At 35.1% G+C, this 8,967-nt stretch overlaps 1 pseudogene; it reads right to left on the reverse strand.

The window, feature by feature from the left end:
- Nucleotides 1-7,428: 7,428 nt before the first annotated feature.
- Nucleotides 7,429-8,318, reverse strand: LOC125349998 (annotated as a pseudogene).
- Nucleotides 8,319-8,967: the final 649 nt, after the last annotated feature.

Genomic DNA, 8,967 nt, shown 5'->3' on the forward strand with positions numbered 1-8,967 from the left:
CGCATTGAAGCACACTGCCACTTGTGCTTTTCTGGTGGTTAATTGGAGATGAGAGTCTTACTGACTTTTCTGTCTAGGTTAGCATCAAACCATGATCCTCTGATCTCAGTTTCTTGAGTAGCTAGGATTAAAGATAGGCATGAGCCACCGCACCCAGCTTGAAAGCTTTCTTTACTACAACTACTCATTGTTTTCATTTGCTACTAATCTTACAATTTCTTTCCTGATATTGTTCTGGAATTTAAATTGCTTTGATATTTTGTGTGAAAAAATAATGAAAAATGTTTTTTTAATGTTCCTAATTCATTTCTGTTTTTCTGAAACAAAATAGAATGTATACCACAGGTTTAGTAATAACATAAATGAGAATGATCTTAGCCTTTAGCATGACTATCAAATCAAGAAAATATATTCAACTTAATGTAATATTATGTTATATAATGTAATATTATGTAATATAATAGTCAACTTAATATTAATGTATATTTATTGCAAGTAAAAAGTATATATATATATTTATATTATATATAAGTATATATATAAGTATATATATAAATATATACAAATATATATACATATATATATTTCAATTACATGGACAAAATCACTTGGCCAAGAATATGGTACCAAATGCAATGTAAATTCTATTTATCTATATGTATATCCAATCTGTGAAATGTACCTATATGTACATCCAAGTTATGACATTTCTCATATTTCATGTGAATCTTAGAATAGTGACTTTAATGAAGAAAGAAGCTGAACAGTTTGGTTAAAGGAGCTTACTTAACTCATTACATAATCAAGTAATGTCTGATTTAAAATGAGAATATGATAGCAGGCATTAGTGCTTATGCCTATAAACCCAGCTCCTCAGCAGACTGAAATCAGTGTCTCAGTTTCAAGTCAGGCTGGGCAGAGGAGTCTATGAGATTTTTATTCCAATGAAAATACAGACACAGTGCAAGACCCTGAGTTCAACTCCAATGCTAGCATAAAATAATGAATAAAATAATAACATAAAATTAGAATCTGAGGCTTTTTGTCTCAGCTTTAGAAACATATCTGCTCCACACTTGTTCTTACTCTCTTGTGGTGAGAATTCATGAAGTTGTTGGAACCTATTTCTGTGCTTCGAAAACAATGTGTATTATTGTAACTCTGACTTACAGCATTACGAATATAAATTTAATTTTGTACCTCTCTCTTCCAAAAGCAGAGTCAAATATTTTCTTTCAATATCTGAATGAAATTTAATATTTCATTTAATCTGTTTTGCTTTCTTATTGATTTAGTACTCATAACATCACAGATTCAGCTTTCCACCATTACTTGACTTTCTGGAAACTTTTCTCAGGTGTGTGTGTGTGCGTATGTGTGTGTGTGTGCACTAAATTCCTGAACATATTCCTTTTTGTTTATCACTGTGCTTCTTGTTCCAGATTCTGTTTTTTGACTGGAGCATTTAATAAATTGTTTTTGCTAGTATTTTCAACAACACAAGCTCTACAAAAAGACGAGATACCAGAATGACTATGACAAAACAGGTATACAAGTGACTAATTAATCATCTTTGCCTCAAGGAAAAATAAAGGATATGTGAGTTTAGAAAACACAGACACAGGGGCTGGAGTTTTAGCTCAGTGGGCAGCGCAAGGCCCCGAGTTTGGTCCTCAGTTCTGGGAAAAAAAAAAAAAAAGCTATAGAAAACACAGACACAGTGAATACAGAGTGCTTGCTATTCTAGGACAGATGTCAGCCTATCCTTGTAACTCAGGAATAGCTATGAAATATTCAGAAAGCCATTGTGCCGGGAAAGCAGATATAATATACCCATGCACAACAGATTGTAAAGTGTATTTCATACACAGAACTGGTGAGTGCTTCTTTATACTAGACAAAAGATTATGCAATTGAAAGAGGAGCCAGAAACACAGACTAAATCTTGAAAAGTTTGAAAAGAAAGAAAAAATCTAAAAATGAAGACTAAAATACATTTTCCTTTTATTTCACTCGAGGAGAGGAAGTCATTGAATTTTCAAAACTGAACAAATCAAACTAAATTTAAAAAAATCCTCTTAGCCTCTCTAACTTGTTTTATATCATTCTATCCCGATGTGGTGGTGCACATCTGAAACCCCAGTGACCTGGGGGGCTGAGTTTGAGAGAATCTTGGGCTGCATCTTCAGAAGCTCCCAGCATGTTGTTTATTTAGGCTTGCTTGTTGGTTTGCTTATCTATCTATGCTGGGGTAAGAACTCAGGGACATTTGTGTCCACAATTATTCACAAAGTTGGTTTCGTTTTCATAAAATGGCTGGAATTTTATTGCTAAAACCTAGAGTAACTATTAGATATATGAAAAATTGTGCTCTTTTTTTTTTCTTTTTGTGGAACTGGGACGTGAATTTAAGACCTGATACTAGTTATATAATACTACCACTTGAGCAACACCCTAAGATTTTTGCTTTTTTCTTTCAGATAAAATGTTACTCTTTTGAACATGAATCCCCTGCCTATGCTTCCTATATAATTGAGATTACAGGCATGTACTACAGTTCCTGTCAATCTTTGTGTATTTTTGACCAGTCTATACACCAAGCACAATCCCTTCATTCTTCACCTCTTAGGCACGACAGGCATGAACTACCATGCCTTGTCTCTTATTTCTTTTTTTAAAAAAAAATTTTATTGTCAAGGTGATGTATAGAGGGGTTTCCCTAATTTTTCTCCCACCTCTCTCCTTCCCAAATCTGCCCCCCTATGAGTTGTATGGTTGATTTACAACATATTGTTTTGTAATTATTGCTTTTGCTTTAGTTGACCTTTTAACCTTTATCTCACCATTTTGATGATCCCCTTCCCTTCCATGATTCAGACATATATATACTACCCAAGGTACCAAAATCAAATACAGTGACAAGGGCTAAACCATAGGGAAGATAAACAAGAACAAAAAGAAATAATTGCATATACTGAGTTAAAAATATCAATAACAATGATGAATGACTTGTTTCCATAATGTAGAGTTCACTTCTTTTAACATCATCTAATGAAATCATATGTACTGAGATATTGGAATCATCTGCTAGGACTATCCTAGACATATATTAATTATTACCAATGAGGAAAATCATAGAGTCGATGTTTCTTTGGATCCGGTTCACTTCACTTGGTATGATTTTTCTCAAACCATTCTACTTCCTTATGAATGGGGCAATGTCATTCTAATTTACACTGTTAAATGTTTCCTCTAATTTTTCCATAAACACAAATGCTTACCCTAACCTAATAACCAGCATTATTCAGTGGGGAACATCAGTGGTTTATAAAAGCTTTACAGAATAGTTAGTATTCTTTATTTTTATCCTGTCTGTTTTCTGATAACTTAAATTCATAAAAGAAAATAGAAACTGGCCCCCATGGCAGCAGATATTCTGAAAATAAGGCCAATATGTCATTCATATAAAGGTTAATGAATATGAGTAAGACCATGATGTCTGACTTCAATATTGCCATGTATTGTGTAATACAAAAATAATTTAAGGACATAATCTGCACAGAAAAAAATTCTCACTTTGAATTTCAAGTTAGAAAGCCAGGGCATTATGCCAAGGCCACAATGAAGTCAATTGTGAGTAGCCTAAAATCTAATGAGTCATTTAATTTGTGCCACACCATGAGTGGGATCAACACTTGATGATAGAGTGAAAATTAACACACAGGAAAAGGAGGGAAATGCTTTCAAAACAGTAGGTAGATAACTGAATATTAATATAGCTCTCACTCAACATGATCTCTAGAAGGCAGAAAGCTATGAATTCTGACCTGCCAGGATACTCACTCTTCATAAGCTCTGTAAACTACAAATCTGGAAGCCATCCTTGTAAGGAACAAAGAAATTCCTAGTTCTCATTGAGAGGTTACATCTTCTTAGACTTTTGCATCTTTATTTCATATATCATACATGCTGTTTGCTTGTAGTTTTGCAGGAAACCTAAGTGAAAGCACTTTAAACCTACATTGAGTTCTCATTTTAATAGGTATTCTGAGTAGATTAGAATTCTGATGTCTACTTTTGCTCATATTTTGGTAGGGTCACCTGAATATGAATATTCATAGAATATGAATTCTATGTGGAAAAATCTAAATATTTGAACTTTTCTGTGCACTTAAATCTAGATTTTATTTTGATAAATTCAAAGAACAAATAGTCGTTATTTTAGAACTACATTAACTAAGTTTAGCAGACCATGTAGTAAATTACATGTGCATGTTAAACGTTAAAGTCCTCTTTTACAAAGATTTACCATTTTTTCCACTTAATTTTATACAGTATTTTAATGACAATATCAAGATTTAATAGGTAATTCAGTTATTCTGGTTCATATTTTAATGTCTTAAATGGCATGTTGTACTTAACAGATACTAACTTCTTATATTGACACTGTTATTTTTTCACATCTATCTGTTAGATACGTGATCTTCTTAGGATAGAAACAATTAAAATTAAAAGAAGAAAAGAATAAATATATTAAATAAGTAGCTCCTGAAGGAGAAAGAAACTATTTCAATTCCTCACCTGCTGTTGCCTAAAATGGCAAAGAAGAGTAACATTATTTGACTAAGATACAATAAGCCATTAACCAAGTCTGGATTATAGCCAAAATTTTTCTCAGAACAGTCTTATTTCTATACTCTCCTTCTGTTAAGAACTAAAAATATATTTTCCATCATATTTGAAAGTTTTGACTATTTTTAAATTGAAAATTAAAATTGATGAAGGCAAGGAATGTCACACTTGAATCACAGTCATAACCATGGATAATTAGATTCTTTTCATCAAGATTAAGTATAGTTTATCAAGATAGATCTACCAATTTTAAGAAATATTTTTAATTTGCTTCAATAAGGCACTTCGAATGTACTGGAAGTAGAGAACTACTTAGAAAGCTCAAGGAGACTTTTAGCCATTTTACAGATTTCCAAATAAAACTTAAGATTTAAAAAAGAAATTCAAAAACTAAGAAAGTCTGTTTTTAAATATTCAATAAAATATTCATAGTTCAATTTCTTTCAAAATCATTATGTTTTCTTTTGCAAAGTCTTGAAGACTTATTAGAATACTTTCTTATGGTTAGATATTTTATTTGTTGACTATCTTTAACTTACTTAAAAGCACATCTTGTATATTTGCAAAGCTATCTATAAAACAAGCTGAGGACACGTGATTAGGAAGTCTCATTATTTGCATTGTACAACCCCATGGATACACAGCTCAGTGAGCCAAGCATTTGTGAGATTTGAGTTACTACTCAACATGTCAGCTGGTACCTCAGAGCAAGGTCTAGACTGTGTGAATACCGAAGCTCACCCTCTACTCTATGACAGTTGTTCATGTTTTAGAATACAGTGACATATACAACAAAACCCAATATAAAACATAGCTGAAAACAGAACTCCATTTTTTGGCTTAGCAATTTCTCTTATTAAGAATCTCCTGTTTAATGAGAATGGCCAAGAGACATATGAAAAAGTGCTTTACATCACTGGCCATAAAAGAAATGCAAATCAAAACAACATTGAGATTCCACCTCACCCAAGTAAGAATGTCCTTTATCAAGAAAACTAACAATAATAAATGTTGGAGATGATGTGGCCAAAAGGGAACCCTACTACATTGTTGGTGGGAATGTAAACTGGTTCAGCCACTCTGGAAAGCGATATGGAGATTCCTCAGAAGGCTAAACATTGAGCTCCCCTATGACCCAGCAGCCCCACTTTTGGGCATCTACCAAAAGACCACAAACAAAATCATACTAAAGCCACCAGCACAACAATGTTCATCGCAGCACAATTTGTCATAGCTAGAATCTGGAACCAACCCAGATGCCCCTCATTAGACGAATGGATCAGGAAAATGTGGTTGTACATATACACAATGGAATTTTTTTTTTTGGTCAGGAGCATTAATTTTACTTTATTGGTAAAATATACTTATTTTTAACAGAAGTGTTGCTTTGGTGTATATATGTGTGTATATATATATATATATATACACACATATATACATACATACAGGAAAGACTGTAATGAAGTTGAGGTATACCCACTTTCTTATTTATAATAGACTCATATACATTTTTTTTAAAAGATGTCTTAATGGAGAGAATTATTTTTGTCAGAATTATACCTCAGCATAGCTAGGTTACACCAAGAAAGTAATTTCCCCTTTTTAATCCTATGGTCTTCATCCAAAAATTTAGGAAACTGGATGTGCTGAAAGTGGCATTGGGACAGGAAAAAAAAAGATTACAAGACTGAATAGGAGGAAGGCATGTACATCAATAGAGTTGCAAGCAGACATCGTCAATGGCTACTAATGCTCAGAGGCTATGCAGCAAAGCCACAGGGATCAAATGGTATACCCTGTAACAAAACACATCCTATGGGGTGGGGGTGGGGTGGACGGGGAGACTCTATGAGATGATCTCTATCAATGTAAACATTGTGATGTAGGCTATACACTCTGGTCCATTAATATTAGACTTGACCATGGGACTTGCTAACAGCAAAACTGAAAAATATATCTGAGATATCTGCCATCTCCTTCTCCCACTGCCATAAAAACTGCAGTCACAGAAAGGGGATTGTTCTTTCCACATGAAGATGACCATAGAAAGTGCCAAGGCCAAGCAAAGCTCACATCCACCAACAGGGAAACATGCCATAGTTGTAAAGCAGAATCTGGGCTGGGAATATGGCCTAGTGGCAAGAGAACTTGCCTCCTACACATGAAGCTCTCAGTTCGATTCCCCTGCACCACATATATGGAAAACGGCCAGAAGGGGCGCTGTGGCTCAGGTGGCAGAGTGCTACTGGAAGAAGCCAGGGACAGTGCTCAGGCCCTGAGTCCAAGGCCCAGGACTGGCAAAAAAAATAAAATAAAATAAAGCAGAATCTAACAAGAGCTAAGTGAATATAAGAATTTGCTAATAATTGGGTGTCAGTATACAGTTAAACTTAAGACACAAGAATTACAGCCTAATAAAAAAACTGATGCTGTAATCTTAGATGTAAGGAAGGTAACTTAAAAAGCAACTTTAGAAAGTAAAAATGAGGCAGGCACTGCTGGCTCATACCAGGAATCCTGTCTACTCAGAAAGTTGAGATCTGAAGATCATGGTTCGAGGCCAGCGGAGGCAAACCAATCTGAGAGACTATTATCTCTAATCAACCAGCAAGAAACGAGAAGTGGTAGTGCAAGCATTGAGTGAAAAAGCCAAGCAATATGGCAAGATTCTAAGTTCAAGCCCCCATATCAGCACACAAAAAGAGTAAAAACAGAAACAAAAAAAAAAAATGCTAGTAAAAGTAACTGACATGAACATGTACAAAGATGTGTGTGTGTGTGTGTGTGTGTGTATGTGTGTGTGATTTCTGGCTTGAATCCTTCAATGATTACTCCAAATAAGATTCAGTACTTTTTAAAATCTGTTCTTCATCATCAAGATATTCCAAAATAATATTTCCACCATTATATAAAGGATAGTCCTCTTTAGTAATCCACATTTCCAAAGTGTCATCCAGAGGTAAAACTTCTCCTGAAGTACTGTGAAATAATCTTAATTTCTTAGCTACTAACTTGTTATTGTCATTTTTAAGACTGGCTAAGGAAGCTGCAAAATCTACAGCCTTCCCGATGATCCACCGGTGGCAAAAGAACATAGGCTTGCTCTTCTCTTTTTTCCCCTTTGGTACTTGAAAGTAAATTCTTTCTGTCTGTGGCAATGACTTATCTCCATTGGCATGCATCTTTAATTTCATCAATGCAACCTTTGCAGCTGTCTCACTATTTTTTGCACCTTTCTGTCGTTTACTTGCTGTCCCTCCTCTCTTAGAATCAATAATGTCTTTAACAAGTTTTTGAGTGGCAGCCATGCGAGGCTTTGGGATTTCCAGTTTTTCACACTCATGATCTGACTGATGACGATGTCTTAGGCAAAAATTCTTCTCACAGACTGGACATCTAACTGCCACAAGCTCCTTCTCAGCACAGTCCTTGTAGGAACATGGGTAGGATTTTTGTTTATCAGTATGAACTCTCTTATTGATTACAGTCACCTTAGGCATGGTGGGTATGGCTTTCTTTTTTTCCTCTTGGAAATTTTTGGGCGTTACCACTCAGGGCAACCATGAGAGTCCTCGCTTCTGTGTTCAAGGTAAAATATTCCTGAACAACCATCACAAATGAATGGAAGAAAATCTCGCTGCCAGCAGTGTTCCACCTCAGTGCTGCCCAATGTCCAACTCCGCCATCTTTCTAGCGCTCTACACAATGGAATTTTATGCCTCTATCAGAAAGAATGACATTGACCCATTTGTAAGGAAATGGAAGGACTTGGAAAAAATTATACTCAGTGAAGTGAGCCAGACCCAAAGAAACATGGACTCTATGGTCTCCCTTAGAGGGAATAATTAGCAGAGGTTTAGGCAAGTCACAGCAGAGGATGGCAAGAACCTAATAGCTATGCCCTTATGAATGCATAAGGTGATGCTAAGTGAAATGAACTCCATGTTATGGAAGCAACTGTTATATCACTGTTGTAATTACTTTCAACATGCCATGTGAAACCATAGCTTCTATTGTTGATGATCCTCTTGTATCCTGCTCCTGTGATTGTACCTGCACTATCATGTATCTTATCTGAGTACACTGGAAAATGTGTATACTGGTATTAGAACTAGGGAAGTGAAAGGGAATATCAAAATCGAGAGACAAAGGATAATAACACAAACAACTCCAAAAGTAATAGTTGCAAAACCATTTGGTGAAAACCAACGGAACCACTCAGGTGGGGAGAATGAGAAGGGGAAGGAAGAGGGGGTAATGAGGGAGGAGGTAACAAACAGTACAAGAAATGTACCAAGGCCTAACATATGGAACTGTAACCTCTCTGTACATCAC

This window comes from Perognathus longimembris, chromosome 4 (assembly GCF_023159225.1).
Source record: "Perognathus longimembris pacificus isolate PPM17 chromosome 4, ASM2315922v1, whole genome shotgun sequence".
NCBI lineage: Eukaryota > Metazoa > Chordata > Mammalia > Rodentia > Heteromyidae > Perognathus > Perognathus longimembris.